General features: G+C 41.6%; 1 protein-coding gene and 1 long non-coding RNA gene across 2 annotated transcripts in view; both read right to left on the bottom strand.

The window, feature by feature from the left end:
• The window catches only part of LOC121532576, a 215,869-nt gene that overhangs the window by 186,895 nt on the left and 11,185 nt on the right, over positions 1-17,789 (bottom strand). The window lies entirely within an intron of this gene.
• LOC123493060 lies at positions 13,175-17,344 on the bottom strand. The gene is made up of 4 exons (XR_006661951.1): positions 16,977-17,344; positions 16,764-16,790; positions 13,963-13,989; positions 13,175-13,614 (listed from the first exon to the last, which is right to left on the bottom strand). It is a non-coding gene; the product is annotated as an uncharacterized LOC123493060 (long non-coding RNA).

Below are 17,789 nucleotides of genomic sequence, written 5' to 3'. Positions count from 1 at the left end.
TTTTTAATATATTTGCAAAAATGTCTAAAAACCTGTTTTCACTGTCATTATGGGGCATCGTGTGGAGATTGATGAGGATCATTTTTAAAATCCAGTTTAGAATAAGGCTGTAACGTAACAAAATGTGGAAAAAGTAAAGGGTTCTCCTATCTTTTTAGAACATATTCTGGGCGTTCTGCCAGATGGTCCTAAAGAGGGGGTCATGGTCGGCCCCTCCCTCCCATATCTTTACCAAGCACAGGCAGGAACCAAGGATTATTTTATGAAACTAAAACAAGATTAACATTTTCAAGGCTCTCTTTTCACATGCTAAAATTTTTCCATCACAAGGCATTTATAAGTTATATTCTTCAGAATCAATTAAATATAATTCATTTAAATCCCAGATTGCTGCTTTAGGATAAACACTTTTCACTACATATTTATTTGGAAGCCACTGATTTGATCATCTCAAGTCTATTCGATCTTCATGGACAGATGGACGGACAACAGCAGTAGGAGCTGCAGGCCCAGGATGCTGGACCTGGACAGGAGCTGCTGGTAGTGGTACCACAGGCCTGCGGGGTTGGACCTGGACAGGAGCTGCTGGTAGTGGTACCACAGGCCCGTGGGGTTGGACCTGGACAGGAGCTGCTGGTAGTGGTACCACAAGCCCGTGGGGTTGGACCTGGACAGGAGCTGCTGGTAGTGGTACCACAGGCCCGTGGGGTTGGACCTGGACAGGAGCTGCTGGTAGTGGTACCACAGGCCCGTGGGGTTGGACCTGGACAGGAGCTGCAGGTGTACACATAATACATTTTACAACACATAACCATTATCATTGTTTGTGATGAGGAGGCCATCAGGGATGAGACTAATATAACTAGAAGACATGATGAGAACATTTCATAATCATCATTTAATAACAGCAACACCCGTAATTCTACTTCTATTCCTAATGCTACTACTTCCACCTGCACCACACGCTCATTTGAGTTTAGCTCTACATTTCCGTTACCTGGCAACCAGACAAGTCTGTTCCATTCATTTTCAGTACTGCCCTTTTCTTTCAGAAGAAGATCAAACTCTTTAACAACAGTTTCTAAGAACAACTGAAATGTGGAGAGGTAGTTTTCATCGGACTGGAAATCCACAAATTCTGCTGTCCGGAACACAAAAAGCAAGTGTCAGTATCTACAATCTTACATGTAATGTGAATATACTGAGGTCACAGCTAAATAAATATCTAAAGTTGTAATCTCTTTATGGCTTATAGATATTACTGTTGGGCTGATCCTATATCCATGTCTAATATTTGTGGAGAGGATGTATGGTTTGTTCGGGGTTAGATTGCAGTGAGGATTTGTTTCTTTGTCTCCATTCCTTGTCTTCCTCTCATCCTGCACCTTGAGAATCAACAATGGACAGATACATTGTGCTTCAATCAAATACATGTTGCTTGTAGGTCATATGTTTTCATCACAATACATATCTGCTTTGTTAGTTTCAATCAGCTGTGCTTACTTTAGTTTTCTTTGCATAATGGAACGAATAAAACAGTCACAAAAGTGCAAACTCAAAGCTAAATCAAGCACACATCAAGTACTTTGACGTAATTACTTGACTCTGGTTTGATTTCAACTAGTATATGAACATGCATTCTTGAGGCACAGGGCACATTTTATTGTTTCCATGTTGTGCGTTTGACACTGCCAGCTGGTGGAATTCCAGCCAGATAGAAGTGGGGTTTGAAATGTTATGCTGACCTCCCTGATCACAACATTTCTGGGAAGCAACAACACATTCAGGATGGACCTCTCTTCAGGGACAGACAGTTGGTGGAATAACAATATAGTATAGTATAGTATGCCATTTAGCAGACGCTTTTATCCAAAGCGACTTACAGTCATGCGTGCATATATTTTTTTTGTGTATGGGGTGGTCCCGGGGATCGAACCCACTACCTTGGCGTTACAAGCGCCGTGCTCTACCAGCTGAGCTACAGAGGACCACAAGCCCCTGAATAGGGGAGATGGGAGCATCTTCTTCATGGACGTTGCCATAAGCAGAGAATCCAGTGATGTTTATTATGATGTGTGTTTCTGTTATCTCAAGAGGATGGATAAACTCAATGATGTCATCAGTCACATGGGCTACAGACAGGAAGTCACATCCACCACCTGGGAAAGAAAGAGAACATTTAGATCTTTCTCAGATATATTACAATAGAAAATACAAATAAAATAAAATAAAATACAATTGTATTTGTCACATGCGCCGAATACGACAGGTGTTCACCTTACAGTGAAATGCTTACAAGCCCTTAACCAACAATGCAGTTTTAAGAAAAATAAGTGTTAAGAAAACAATAGATAAGTAAAAAATAAAAGCAGTAAAATAACATTAGTGAGGCTATATACAGGGGGGTGCCAGTACAGAGTCCATTTTTGGGGGCACTGGTTAGTCGAGGTAATTGAGGTAATATGTACATGTAGGTAGAGTTATTAAAGTGACTTTGCATAGATAATAAACAGAGAGTAGCAGCAGCGTAAAAGAGGGGGGGCTCAATGCAAATAGTCCGTAGCCATTTGATTAGCTGTTCAGGAGTCTTATGGCTTGGGGGTAGAAGCTGTCAAGAAGCCTTTTGGACCTAGACTTGGTGCTCCGGTACCGCTTGCCGTGCGGTAGCAGAGAGAACAGTCTATGATTAGGGTGGCTGGAGTCTTTGACAATTTTTAGGGCCTTCCTCTGACACCGCCTGGTATAGAGGTCCTGGATGGCAGGAAGCTTGGGCTCAGCGATGTACTGGGCCGTACGCACTACCCTCTATAGTGCCTTAAGGTCGGAGGCCGAGCAGTTGCCTGATGCAACCAGTCAGGATGCTCTCGATGGTGCAGCTGTAGAACTTTTTGAGGATCTGAGGACACATGCCAAATCTTTTCAGTCTCGTGAGGGGGAATAGGTTTTGTCGTGCCCTCTTCACAACTGTCTTGGTGTGTTTGGACCATGATAGTTTGTTGGTGATGTGGACACCAAGGAACTTGAAGCTCTCAACCTGCTCCACTACAGCCCTGTCGATGAGAATGGGGGCGTGCTCGGTCTTGAAATGAATACTTACCAGAATGAATCTGACAGTGTGGGAGGTGTAGTTGGCAGACAGACTTCAGAGGGCAGTCAATGTTGAACAGGGGTCCTGCAGGTCTCTTGCCACTCTGGGCTAGAAGCCTCCTGTTCCAGGAGACTGTCCTATAGAGCACCTCTCCCTCTCCCTCCATCCTAAACACCAGGCCTGTTATACTGCACTGGAACAGACCTGCACTGGGGCACTGGAACCTGTAGAACAAACAATGGTGAAGAATGACATTTTAATTACATTTCCTGGATTTAAGGTATTGTCCTTCTTTTATACAAACTACCAATAAGAAACATTAAATATATCAAATTACCGGTATTCTCCCCTGTTGTCCTGATCGTGGATTTCAGGTGTAAATTCATCTGGAGAACTCTAAAATGTAGAAACAATAGATACTGTAATTCAACCAATAGTGTGAAGAATAGTTTTTAATTTCAGTCTTTCTCTCAGTCCAGTGAGGGTCTTACCATGTGATGGTGTTCCAGGAAGAGAGGAGAACCTAAAGAGAACCAAATATAGATCAATCATCATGTTTTTCTATACAACTTCCGGATGTTTGTTCCAAATTAATATATTAGCTGTATAGCTGTTACCCCTTTCTCTTCCCAACTCCTTGTCCATCCTCTGGGTGTTCTCCTGGGTGTTCACAGCTACCTCTGTGTTGAGACTGTTAGCCATCTCCAGTGGTCTCTCTAGGATGGGAGGACAGTCCATCTCCAGTGGTCTCTCTAGGATGGGAGGACAGTCCATCTCCAGTGGTCTCTCTAGGATGGGAGGACAGTCCATCTCCAGAGGGATCTCTAGGATGGGAGGACAGTCCATCTCCAGTGGTCTCTCTAGGATGGGAGGACAGTCCATCTCCAGTGGTCTCTCTAGGATGGGAGGACAGTCCTTCTCCAGTGGTCTCTCTAGGATGGGAGGACAGTCCATCTCCAGTGGGATCTCTAGGATGGGAGGACAGTCCATCTCCAGTGGGATCTCTAGGATGGGAGGACAGTCCATCTCCAGTGGTCTCTCTAGGATGGGAGGACAGTCCATCTCCAGTGGTCTCTCTAGGATGGGAGGACAGTCCATCTCCAGTGGTATCTCTAGGATGGGAGGACAGTCCATCTCCAGTGGTCTCTCTAGGATGGGGAGGACAGTCCATCTCCAGTGGTCTCTCTAGGATGGGAGGACAGTCCATCTCCAGTGGTCTCTCTAGGATGGGAGGACAGTCCATCTCCAGTGGTCTCTCTAGGATGGGAGGACAGTCCATCTTCAGTGGTCTCTCTAGGATGGGAGGACAGTCCAACAGCTCATCCAGATCTAGGACTGACAGCTTTGGGGTTTCTAGATTCAAATCAACAGAATAGATAGAAAATATTGCTGATATAGAAGTATGTTTCCATGTCAAGTTTACCTGTTTTCTGTTATTCTGTCTCCATCCCCTCTCCTCCTCACTGTGAACAGTTCATCTTTGTCCTGTTGGATTCCAGTGTCTTTGCTGCCCAATGCCTCCATACACACACACACTAGAAGAACTACCAGTAATTTTCATTTTCTTTCCTTTAGAGAGAGAGCTACAGAGAGAGAGAGCTACAGAGAGAGAGAGAGAGCTACACAGAGAGAAAGACCTACAGAGAGAGAGAGAGCTACAGAGAGAGGACTTACACAGCCAGAGAGAGAGAGAGCCTACAGAGAGAGAGAGAGAGAGAGACCTACAGAGAGAGAGAGAGAGAGCGAGAGAGCTACAGAGAGAGAGAGCTACAAAGAGAGAGAGAGAGAGCTACAGAGAGAGAGAGAGAGAGCTACAGAGAGAGAGCTACAGAGAGAGAGAGCTACAGAGAGAGAGAGCTACAGAGAGAGAGAGAGAGCGAGCTACAGAGAGAGAGAGAGCTACAGAGAGAGAGAGAGCTACAGAGAGAGAGAGAGCTACAGAGAGAAAGAGAGGTACAGCGAGAGAGAGAGAGAGCTGCAGAGAGAGAGAGACATTGTAAGTAACCCTCAAAGTCCATCTCCAATAATACTAAACATTTTTAGTGTACAAAACATTATGAACATCTGCTCTTCCCCATGACATAGACAGACCAGGTAAATCCAAGTGAAAGCTATGATCCCTTATTGATGTCATGTGTTCAATCCACTTCAATCAGTGTAGATGAAGGGGAGGAGACCGGTTAAAGAAGGATTTTTAAGCCTTGAGACAGTTGAGACGGATTGTGTATGTGTGCCATTCAGAGGTGAATTGGCAAGACAAAAAAATGTAATTGTCTTTGAACCACTGAACCACTGTGTTATTGATTTTATGTAGGATAGTTTGAGAGCTGTTTAATCACAATGACATCACCTGGATACACACAATAAATTAAAGAGGGGCCTATTCAATGTTATTATGGAGTCAGTTGCTTTCAGTTGCTTTTTGTTTTTCATTTTACTTGACATTTTCAGCTCAGCAACAGCAGGATGGATCTTGTGTGAATATAATCTCTTAACATCCCATTATGGAACCCGATCGTATAATGATAGATCTATTGTCTTGCTGTGTTACCTCCTCCGTGATCTCTCTGTAACTTCTCTGTCAGATCATCCAGCTGCTTCCTCCTCAGGATCATCAGTGTGTTCTTCACAGCTCTCTCCTGGTCGTATCTCTTCACCATCTGATCCACTGTGTCCTGTCTGTCAGTGTTCTCCAGCTGACTCTCTGGGATGGGAGGAAAGCCTAACATCCAGCCAATAGTCAAGTAAGACTGAAATGTCTTCAGCTGTTCTTCAGTGAGCTCCTCCAGAGTGGTCAGCCGCAGAGCTGGAACATCCAACATGGAGGTGTCTAAAACAACAAGTGTGAACGAATTTAAGATAGGAATAGAATTACTGGCTACTGATTTAAAACAAAAAACATATTCATATTAAGGTGTACTAGAATATTTCTCATATATAATCCCATGTAATCATGAAATTAACTATAGCATACACACACACACACACACACACACACACACACACAGTACAATTGCAGTGATCTACTTACAGTGCTGAGAGAAAGTTTGTGAACTTTAGCATTTTCTGTATTTCTGCATGAGTTTTACCCAAAATGTAATCAGATCTTCATCTAAATCCGAATAAGTGATAAAGGGACCCTGATTTAACAAATAACAAAAACAATTGTACCTTTTACTTTCTTTATTGAGGAAATTAATCCAACATTCAATTTCTATGTGGGAAAAAGTATGTGAACCTCTAGATTATGTGAATCTGTGATCGAATAAAAGGATCTCTCACTTCCGTGTTAGTGGGTGTAGCCCAGTGGTCAACAACCAGTCGATCGCGCTCCTTTATTTATTTATTTATTCAACTTTTCGCGGAGCAAAGTGTTCCCATTTTTGAACCATTTAATTTGTCTGAACAAGGATAGCTGTAGTTAAATCAAGTGCGTCCACTGTACTGGCCAATCGGATAGCTCAAACCACCGTGCCTACTACAGCTTCCACTACCCCACAGCCTACATGAGATGTAATAACTTTTAAAACCATGACCAGAGAGTAGACTGTCAAAGAATACAGCAAAGAGCTGCTGTTTGAGTTTGCGTTTACGTTTTTATTCAGCACTGTCAACACTTGTTTATTTAACAGTTCTACAAAACATAAAACAGGTTCGCCCTACTTCCTCTCGCGCCGCATCTGCAATGAATTAGTAGACGAGATTATCGATAGGCCTGCGTTTTTAATATTAGCAGCTTGTCATGTCTATTTTAATATCAAGGAATATTTCATTTGCTCAAAGAAACAACATGAATTTGTACATGTCTCACTGGAGGAAAGGAGAGAGCAGGGACAGTGAGAGGCGGACCCTCTGCTGCTCTCTCCCTCCGCTGAGACTGACCATCAGATGCAGGTACCATCAGTCCAGTAAAATGAAAAAGCAAATTAATTCAATTTATGCTCAGCTGTACCTCACAAGTATTACAACAACTGACCTATTTTGTTATCAAAGCTCGAGTTTTGAAATATAATATGGTTTTAGAAGAACAATATTGACAGGCCAGGCATATAGCCAATATGCTGTGATAATGTGTTAGCCCGACTGAACAACCTTCATTACCACATAACAGTTTTTATTAATGTTGCATAGGCTTACATTTTTTAAGTACTGTTTTACAAATAAATCTGAGCGGTAGATCTCTGCTTGCTTTTTGACTGCGAAGGTGATCTTGATTGTGACCACTGGTGTAGCCTACCTAGTTACATCAAACTTCTCCAAGGACTAACATCAATCATCCACGGCATAACACCATTGGCCTAATCGGTTTACTTTCAAACCTATTCTTCTTACCTTAGATGGATCCATTTTTGACACAAAGTCCAGGGATGGACAGCCGACTGGACCGAATATTAATTATTATGTTCAATCAAACGTAGCCTAGCCTACCTTATTTCCTTCCTGAACATGTGGCCCACACCTCATAAGGATCACACCAATTTTTTTCAATTTCCGCCTAAAATGACATACCCAAATCTAACTGCCTGTAGCTCAGGACCTGAAGCAAGGACATGCATATTCTTGATACTATTTGAAAGGAAACACTTTGAAGTTTGTGGAAATGTGAAATTAATGTAGGAGAATATAACACATTAGATCTGGTAAAAGATAATACAAACAGAAAAACATGAGTTTTAATTTTTCTTTTTTGTTCCATCATCTTAATGATATAATATTGCAGTTTAGGCGCAATTTAGATTTTGGCCACTAGATGTGTGTGTGCAAAGTTTCAGATTGATCCAGTGAAGCATTGCAATACTGGACTATTTTGTATCAAGTCTACCCAAATGTGCCGAATTGGTCAATTGATACATTTTCAAGTGCATAACTATAGAGAACATACAACAATGATATGGTAATACAAAATGTAAGTTTACACACTCCCAGGAATGTCATACATGAGGGATCATTAGCTTATACATTAACTTTCACACATCTAGATGGCTGGGCGGGGTGGGTGTGGAGCCAAAGACAGCAGTGGTTCAAACTGTAGATTCCAGTTCCTACATTTGAATAAAACATTTTTATCAAACAAAGTGTTTGCATTTTATCTCTGGGACCCTCGGGATGACAAATCAGAGCAAGATTACTGAATGTAAGTACATTATTTACCTTCAGAGGTGAATGTATCAAACCAGTTGCCGTGATACGTTTTTTGTTGTTGTGCACACTCCTCAAACAATAGCATGGTGTTTTTTCACTGTAATAGCTACTGTAAATTGGACAGTGCAGTTAGATTAACAAGAATTTAAGCTTTCTGCCCATATAAGACATGTCTATGTCCTGGAAAGTTTGCTGTTACTTACAACAGTCATGCTAATCACATTAGCGCACGTTAGCTCAACCGTCCCGTAAAGGGGACACTGATCCCGTGGAGGATAAGAGCAATCAACCCATCAGCTGTGAGAAATTAACATAGGCTACATCAGGAAGTAGCCATTAACGTTAACCTCCAGGGTGTGCTGTTATTCGGAGATGTGGCTATCATTAACCTATTGTAAAACATTCACATTAAAGTAAAATGAGTATCTAAACTCAGCAAAAAAAGAAACGTCCCCTTTTAAGGACCCTGTCTTTCAAAGATAATTCGTAAAAATCCAAATAACTTCACAGATCTTCATTGTAAAGGGTTTTAACACTGTTTTCCATGCTTGTACAATGAACCATAAACAATTAATGAACATGCACCTGTGGAACGGTCGTTAAGACACTAACAGCTTACAGACAGTAGGCAATTAAGGTCACAGTTATGAAAACTTAGGACACTATAGAGGCCTTTCTACTGACTCTGAAAAACACCAAAAGAAAGATGCACAGGGTCCCTGCTCATCTGCGTGAACGTGCCTTAGGCATGCTGCAAGGAGGCATGAGGACTGCAGATGTGGCCAGGGCAATAAATTGCAATGTCAGTACTGTGAGATGCCTAAGACAGCACTACATGGAGACAGGACGGACAGCTGATCGTCCTCGCAGTGGCAGACCACGTGTAACAACACCTGCACAGGATCGGTACATCTGAACATCACACCTGCGGGACAGGTACAGGATGGCAACAACAACTGCCCGAGTTACACCAGGAACGCACAATCCCTCCATCAGTACTCAGACTGTCCGCAATAGGCTGAGAGAGGCTGGACTGAGGGCTTGTAGGCCTGTTGTAAGGCAGGTCCTCACCAGACATCACCAGCAACAACGTCACCTATGGGCACAAACCCACCGTCGCTGGACCAGACAGGACTGGCAAAAAGTGCTCTTCACTGACGAGTCACGGTTTTGTCTCACCAGGGGTGATGGTCGGATTTGTGTTTATCGTCGAAGGAATGAGCGTTACACCGAGGCCTGTACTCTGGAGTGGGTAAAAAAAACAGTACATTCGTAGCCTACGACTTTCAACTTTTATTTAACAATTTCAACAATCCAGAAGTAACAAGAGAAAGGTTGCATAGAAGACTGGAAAACACTATTTATCTATCCATATTGTTCTTTAGAAATGTAATTATCTAACGTACTTGATCATATCTAACGTAGTCCCGTGTAGCTCAGTTGGTAGAGCATGGCGCTTGCAACGCCAGGGTTGTGGGTTCGTTTCCCACAGGGGGCCAGTATGAAAAAAATTCAATAATAATAATAATGTATGCACTCATTAAATGTAAAAGAGCGACTGTAAATGTAAAATCTCAGTAACATTTGAATGATAAAATAACAGTGAGTTTCTCAGTCATTTAATTTACTGTACTGCTGCTGCTTTTCACTCCCTCAACTCCCGACACTTCCTGCTCAGGGATTAGTCAAGTATTTAGATACATTGTGTTGCGTTGCATTGTGTTGTGTTGTGTTGCGTTGCATTGTGTTGTGTTGTGTTGTATTGTGTTGTATTGTGTTGCGTTGCATTGTGTTGTATTGTGTTGTGTTGTATTGTGTTGTGTTCTATTCTCGTACCCTATTATTTTCTATTCATTCCACTAAATCATCAGAGAATATTGTGTTTATAAAGGTAATGACATAATGTAAAAAGTTCAACAATACCATCATATTATTATTATTATATTATTATCATATTCACATATGCACTACAGTGAGTATGGTTACATGCTGGATAGTCAGATTAATATATTACTATTAATTATATTACTGTGCATGTAAACATACTCAGTAATTTAAAATAATGTATTTTATGACTATTAAAAACATCATAGTCCCTGATCTTGTAGTCTGCAGCCAGTGTACCAGAGTAGCACAGGTAGGTTGTCTGGTAGACAGTAGCCTCACAGTGATGTCACCTTGCCTGAGACCTGGGGCTCATTCAAGACTGTTAAACTTTCACAATGTTGCAAATAGATAGATATTTAGCCTCTTGTTAAATATAAGACATCCTTCACTTTTCTCGTTCTTGGTCAATTCCAATTAAATTCCAGCCAATTCCGGAAGTAAACCAAATTCCTATTCTACGTTTTCCTCATTGAAAAGCATGGAAGATAATTGGAATTTCAGTGTACTTCCTGAATTGACTTGAATTGAAATGGAACCCCAACCCTGCTATCTCCTGCTCACTGAGAACCCTGTGGTGCTGGAGGTCACTGAGGATGAGGCGGAGACTTATCCTGGACTCTATCGTCCCCTGGTGGTTCAGCAGGAAATTACCATTACTTTTTATTTGTAGAATGTGTCATAGAAATATTCAGTGAGTTGATGAATATGTTAACACAGGCAGACCAATTCAGATCTCCCCCCAGTTGGTATTTTGACCAATCAGATCAGCTCTGAAAATGAGCTGATGTGAAAATATTTGATGTGATTGATCAAAAGACCAATTAGTGGAAATTAAAAGATCAGAACTGGGATGCATTTGTGCGTGCGGATGAATAATAACATTTAAATGAAAAATAGATTACTCCAATTAAAAAAACACTATACCATATACACTATAAAATATGTTTTTCCCTGAGAGTGAAATTTGTTCCTGAGAGTCAGTCTGATTAAGGCCAATATGGCCAAAACATCATACCTAACCTTAAAAATGTTTCGGGATAAAGAATATATATTTCTTATCTCAAGAGTGAGTCTAGTTCTCATTATCAATCCCAAAATTACACAACTAGTCCTTATTGTTGAAAAATAATGACATGAACATTTTAAAAGATGGATGCGCTTTAAAATACAATTATATAAACTTATACACTATATCCAAACAGAGATATAGCTTGATCTTGTGTTCAGCCAGTATAGCTGTACAGTACAATTCAGTTGGTAGTTGTTACCTGAGATTTGTCCAAGAGGATTAAACATTCACCATGTTCCAGATAGAAATTCAATGTACAGATACATTGTGTAAACATACATTCAATACTACATAAAATATATAATACATGAAAATATATAAAAATATTCCTCCATCATATTAGGAGTCTATTAAAAAACAGTCCCTGATCTTGTAGTCTGCAGCTAGTGTACCAGAGTAACACAGGTACAGTGGGGGAAAAAAGTATTTAGTCAGCCACCAATTGTGCAAGTTCTCCCACTTAATAATATGAGAGAGGCCTGTAATTTTCATCATAGGTACACGTCAACTATGACAGACAAAATGAGATTTTTTTTCCCAGAAAATCACATTGTAGGATTTTTACTGAATTTATTTGCAAATTATGGTGGAAAATAAGTATTTGGTCAATAACAAAAGTTCCTCAATACTTTGTTATATACCCTTTGTTGGCAATGACACAGGTCAAACGTTTTCTGTAAGTCTTCACAAGGTTTTCACACACTGTTGCTGGTATTTTGGCCCATTCCTCCATGCAGATCTCCTCTAGAGCAGTGATGTTTTGGGGCTGTCGCTGGGCAACACAGACTTTCAACTCCCCTCCAAAGATTTTCTATGGGGTTGAGATCTGGAGACTGGCTAGGCCACTCCAGGACCTTGAAATGCTTCTACGAAGCCACTCCTTTGTTGCCCGGGCGGTGTGTTTGGGATCATTGTCATGCTGAAAGACCCAGCCACCTTTCATCTTCAATGCCCTTGCTGATGGAAGGAGGTTTTCACTCAAAATCTCACGATACATGGCCCCATTCATTCTTTCCTTTACACGGATCAGTCGTCCTAGTCCCTTTGCAGAAAAAACAGCCCCCAAAGCATGATGTTTCCACCCCTATGCTTCACAGTAGGTATGGTGTTCTTTGGATGCAACTCAGCATTCTTTTTCCTCCAAACACAACTGAGTTGAGTTTTTACCAAAAAAGTTCTATTTTGGTTTCATCTGACCATATGACATTCTCCCCAATCCTCTTCTGGATCATCCAAATGCACTCTAGCAAACTTCAGACGGGCCTGGACATGTACTGGCTTAAGCAGGGGGACACGTCTGGCACTGCAGGATTTGAGTCCTCGCGGCGTAGTGTGTTACTGATGGTAGGCTTTGTTACTTTGGTCCCAGCTCTCTGCAGGTCATTCACTAGGTCCCCCCGTGTGGTTCTGGGATTTTTGCTCATTTTGACCCCACGGGGTGAGATCTTGCATGGAGCCCCAGATCGAGGGAGATTATCAGTGGTCTTGTTTGTCTTCCATTTCCTAATAATTGCTCCCACAGTTGATTTCTTCAAACCAAGCTGCTTACCTATTGCAGATTCAGTCTTCCCAGCCTGGTGCAGGTCTACAATTTTGTTTCTGGTGTCCTTTGACAGCTCTTTGGTCTTGGCCATAGTGGAGTTTGGAGTGTGACTGTTTGAGGTTGTGGACAGGTGTCTTTTATACTGATAACAAGTTCAAACAGGTGCCATTAATACAGGTAACGAGTGGAGGACAGAGGAGCCTCTTAAAGAAGAATTTACAGAACCAGAAATCTTGCTTGTTTGTAGGTGACCAAATACTTATTTTCCACCATAATTTGCAAATAAATTCCTAAAAAATCCTACAATGTGATTTTCTGGATTTTTTTCTTCTCAATTTGTCTGTCATAGTTGACGTGTACCTATGATGAAAATTACAGGCCTCTCTCATCTTTTTAAGTGGGAGAACTTGCACAATTGGTGGCTGACTAAATACTTTTTTCCCCCACTGTAGGTTGTCTGGTAGATGACCTCACGTTTAATGAGACCTCTGCTGCTGCTAAAGAACTTTAAAACTAATAAAGACTTTCAGTTAGTGCAGGTTTCCCTTAAGCAAAGCAGTGATTGGCTGCAGGGTGGTATGGCTGCTGCTGGTCATCTTTAAACTCCTCAGTGATTATTCTGTAACATCTCAGAGAGATTGTTGCGGTGAATCTTTGTCAGGATGTTCCCTGAGATCTTCAGAGTTTCCTCAGGGCCGTAGCGCTGCACCATCTTATCCACTATGTCGTGCCTTTCAGCCTTCTCCAGTTCGCTCTTCTGGATGTGAGTGATGCCGTTCACACTCTTTAAATGGGTCAGGTGCCACTGAAATTTCTTCAGCTCTTTTTTGTCCAGTCCCTCCAGTGTCTCTAGAATCCGATCTTGAACAGTAGTCCTCGTTGTCACTAGAGTGGAGGTAAGATAAGAAAATGAGTATCTATTTTAGTCTCATGTTTTCCCCATTCCTGTGATTTCATTCCTGTCATAGCTGACTATGCAAAATAATGACCATCCCTCTATCATACGGAATGCCTAGCTGGTCAAATTGTAAAACGTGTGGACCACTGTTAAATCAAATGTTTAATCAAACTTTTCCCCAAGCTCACTCTCCACACAAAAACAATATATATTAAAGAATGTAAAGACTACGATCAATATGAATATCCATATACCGGCATAGTAGATCAGTAAAGGTTTTAATTCAATAACTTTCAGCCAACTACTAAGTGAAACCCTTGATGTAAGCCATTTACCTGCTGAGTCATCCCTTGGTGGCGTGGCTGTGTATGAAAGAGCAAAACCAATAAAATGATGAGAATACATTTACCTTTAACCAGACATTGTTTATGGTAAATAGGTCATATCAGGGTCTTGTATTGAGTCTCTACGTAAGGCTACAGTATTCACCAGTTTAAGGATCAGACATTAAATGGGTTTAGAATATTTATTGAGGAAATGGAATGGATGTGCGAACGTGGATTCAGGAAATGAGAATGGATGTGAGAACGTGGATTCAGGAAATGAGAATGGACCGGATGAAGCAGAGGCCTCAGAGGAGGGATGCGGAGGGGTTGACTCTGTATGGTTTGGCTTGGAGCCTCAGGTAGACTACACCGTCAGGACGTGGTAGTTAGGCTGCTGTGGTGAAGACAACTCTCCTGTCGGATCCTGGAGAGGAAGGGAGCTGTTCTGGACTGCAGGTGCTGAATGGTTGGTGATATCGCTTGAGGTAGTAAAGGTGTATGGACGAAATTGCCCACAGAGTGAGCCAACCTTAGACCCCAGGAGCAAGCAGAAGCGATGGTGGCAAGAAAAGAAAATAAACTCCTTTAAAGGAAGAGAAACCTTGAGAGGAACCAGGATCAGCTGGGGAGCCAATCCTCTTTGGCTGGTTGGGTAGGATACGGTGCGTGAGGTAGATGTTGTCCGTGAAATGAGGCAGAGACTGGAGGACTGTGCCTGAGTTAATGCAGGTTCTTAGAGATGACATGTTATGGGCTGTCCTGATGTTGTTGATGTCAGAACGGATGTATGAATGATAGGCTTGAGAGGACCAGCGGCCGAGGAGTTGTACAGTGTGTTCTAGTGTCACATGATCTGTCACATGATCTCAGTATATACACCTGTTCTGAAAGGCCCCAGAGTCTGCAACACCACTAAGTAAGGGGGGCACCACCAAGCAAGCGGCACCATGAAGACCAAGGAGCTCTCCAAACAGGTCAGGGACAAAGTTGTGGAGAAGTACAGATCAGGGTTGGGTTATAAAAAATATCAGAAACTTTGAACATCCCACTAAGCACCATTAAATCCATTATTAAAAATGGAAAGAATATGACACCACAACAAACCTGCCAAGAGAGGGCCACCCACCAAAACTCACGGACCAGGCAAGGAGGGCATTAATCAGAGAGGCAACAAAGAGACTCAAAGATAACCCTGAAGGAGCTGCAAAGCTCCACAGCGGAAATTGGAGTATCTGTCCATAGGACCACTTTAAGCCAAACACTCCACAGAGCTGGGCTTTACAGAAGAGTGGCCAGAAAAAAGCCATTGCTTAAAGAAAAAAATAAGCAAACACGTTTGGTGTTCGCCAAAAGCCATGTGGGAGAATCCCCAAACATATGGAAGAAGGTACTCTGGTCAGATGAGACTAAAATTGAGCTTTTTGGCCATCAAGGAAAACTCTAGGTCTGGCGCAAACCCAACACCTCTCATCACCCCGAGAACACCATCCCCACAGTGAAGCATGGTTGTGGCAGCATCATGCTGTGGGGATGTTTTCATTGTCAGGGACTGGGAAACTGGTCAGAATTGAAGGAATGATGGATGGCGCTAAAAACAGGGAAATTCTTGAGGGAAACCTGTTTCTGTCTTCCAGAGATTTGAGACTGGAACGGAGGTTCACCTTCCAGCAGGACAATGACCCTAACCATACTGCTAAAGCAACACTTGAGTGGTTTAAAGGGAAACATTTAAATGTCTTGGAATGGCCTAGTCAAAGCCCATACCTCAATCCAATTGAGAATCTGTGGTATAACCTAAAGATTGCTGTACACCAGCGGAACCCATCCAACTTGAAGGAGCTGGAGCAGTTTGGCCTTTGAAGAATGGGCAAAAATCCCAGTGGCTAGATGTGCCAAGCTTATAGAGACATACCCCAAGAGACTTGCAGCTGTAATTTCTGCAAAAAGGTGGCTCTACAAAGTATTGATTTTGGAGGGGTGAATAGTTATGCACGCTCAAGTTTTCTGTTTTCTTTGGTCTTATTTCTTGTTTGTATAAAAATATTTTGCATCTTCAAAGTGGTAGGCATGTTGTGTAAATCAAATGACACAAACCCCCAAAAATCCATTTAAATTCCAGGTTGTAAGGCAACAAAATAGGAAAAATGCCTAGGGGGGGTGAATACTTTCGCAAGCCACTGTAATTACGTGACTCTGGTTTGATTTCAACTAGTATGGGTCTTGGTGGATTTGCTGACCACCTCCTCCCTCTCCTCAGCATTCAGAGCTTTGTGATACTCCAGATGCGAGAGAATGGGCTGCAAGAGTCCCAGGCGAGTCTTTAGAGCCATCCTGTGATTTCTGATGAAGCCTCTACCAGGGAGGGTAGAGTGGTTGGCAGGAGGGGCTGCAAGGGAAACAGCTGAAACTGGGAGGGGGAAACTATGTATTAAAATCCTATATAGGATGATAAGATACTGTCTAAGATGAACTTTCTTTAGTTTGTTATTGAGAGGTTTATAATGGTGATGAATCTCTAGTTTGTTATTGAGAGGTTTATAATGGTGATGAATCTCTAGTTTGTTATTGAGAGGTTTATAATGGTGGTGAATCTCTAGTTTGTTATTGGCTTTGTGAGGTTTATAATGATGATGAATCTCTAGTTTGCTATTGACAGGCTTATAATGGTGACAAATCTAGTTTGTTATTGAGAGGTTTATAATGGTGACGAATCTAGTTTGTTATTGAGGGGTTTATAATGGTGATGAATCTCTAGTTTGTTATTGAGAGGTTTATATTGATGGTGAATGTCAGTGGAAGGTCAACAGTACCTGTAGAGGTGACATCTGTTGGTGAGGCTGTGGATGAAAAGAGATGGTGTTTTACTATCTGATAAAAGGTATATTCATTATAACCAACCATAATCATATGATATAATGACATCATAGTTCAATAACAATAACGCTGTAAGAGAACTAAAAACATGTAACAGTACAACAGGTCTGACTTCATTTGATTGGATTTGAGCTCTGAATGTCTGTTACCTGGCAACCAGACAAGTCCGTTCCATACATTTTCAGTACTGCCCTTTTCTTTCAGAAGAAGTTCAAACTCTTTAACAACAGTTTCTAAGAACAACTGAAATGTGGGGAAGTAGTTTTCATCGGACTGGAAAACCACAAATTCTGCTGTCTGGAACACAAAAAGCAAGAGTCAGTATCTACGATCTTACATGTAATGTGAATATGCTGAGGTCAAAGCTAAATAAATATCTAAAGTTGTAATCTCTTTATGGCTTATAGATATTACTGTTGGGTTGATCCTATATCCATGTGTAATATTTGTGGAGAGGATGTATGTTTTGTTCGGGGTTAGATTGCAGTGAGGAGTTGTTTCAATCAAGGTCTCTTTGTATCCATTCCTTGTCTTCCCTCACATCCTGCACCTTGAGAATCAACAATGGACAGATAAATTGTGCTTCAATAAAAATACACGTTGTGCAAACTCCAAGCTAAATCAAGCACTCAGCAAGTAATTTGTCAGAATTATTTGATTCTGGTTTGGTGTCAACAACTATATTAACATGCATTCTTGTGGCACAGAGAAAATGTTATTTTTCTATGTTGTGTGTTTGACACTGTCAGCTTGATGGAATTCTAGCCAGATAGAAGTGGGGTTTGAAATCTTAGTTATGCTTACCTCCCTGATCACAACATTTCTGGGAAGCAACAACACATTCAGGATGGACCTCTCTTCAGGGACAAACAGTTGGTGGAATAACAACACAAGCCCGTGGATAGGTGAGATGGGAGCATCATGATCCGTGACATCACCATAAGCAGAGAATCCAGTGATGT

This window comes from Coregonus clupeaformis, chromosome 18 (assembly GCF_020615455.1).
Source record: "Coregonus clupeaformis isolate EN_2021a chromosome 18, ASM2061545v1, whole genome shotgun sequence".
Classification (NCBI taxonomy): Eukaryota; Metazoa; Chordata; class Actinopteri; order Salmoniformes; family Salmonidae; genus Coregonus; species Coregonus clupeaformis.
This window is presented reverse-complemented; position numbering and strand designations above follow the sequence as displayed.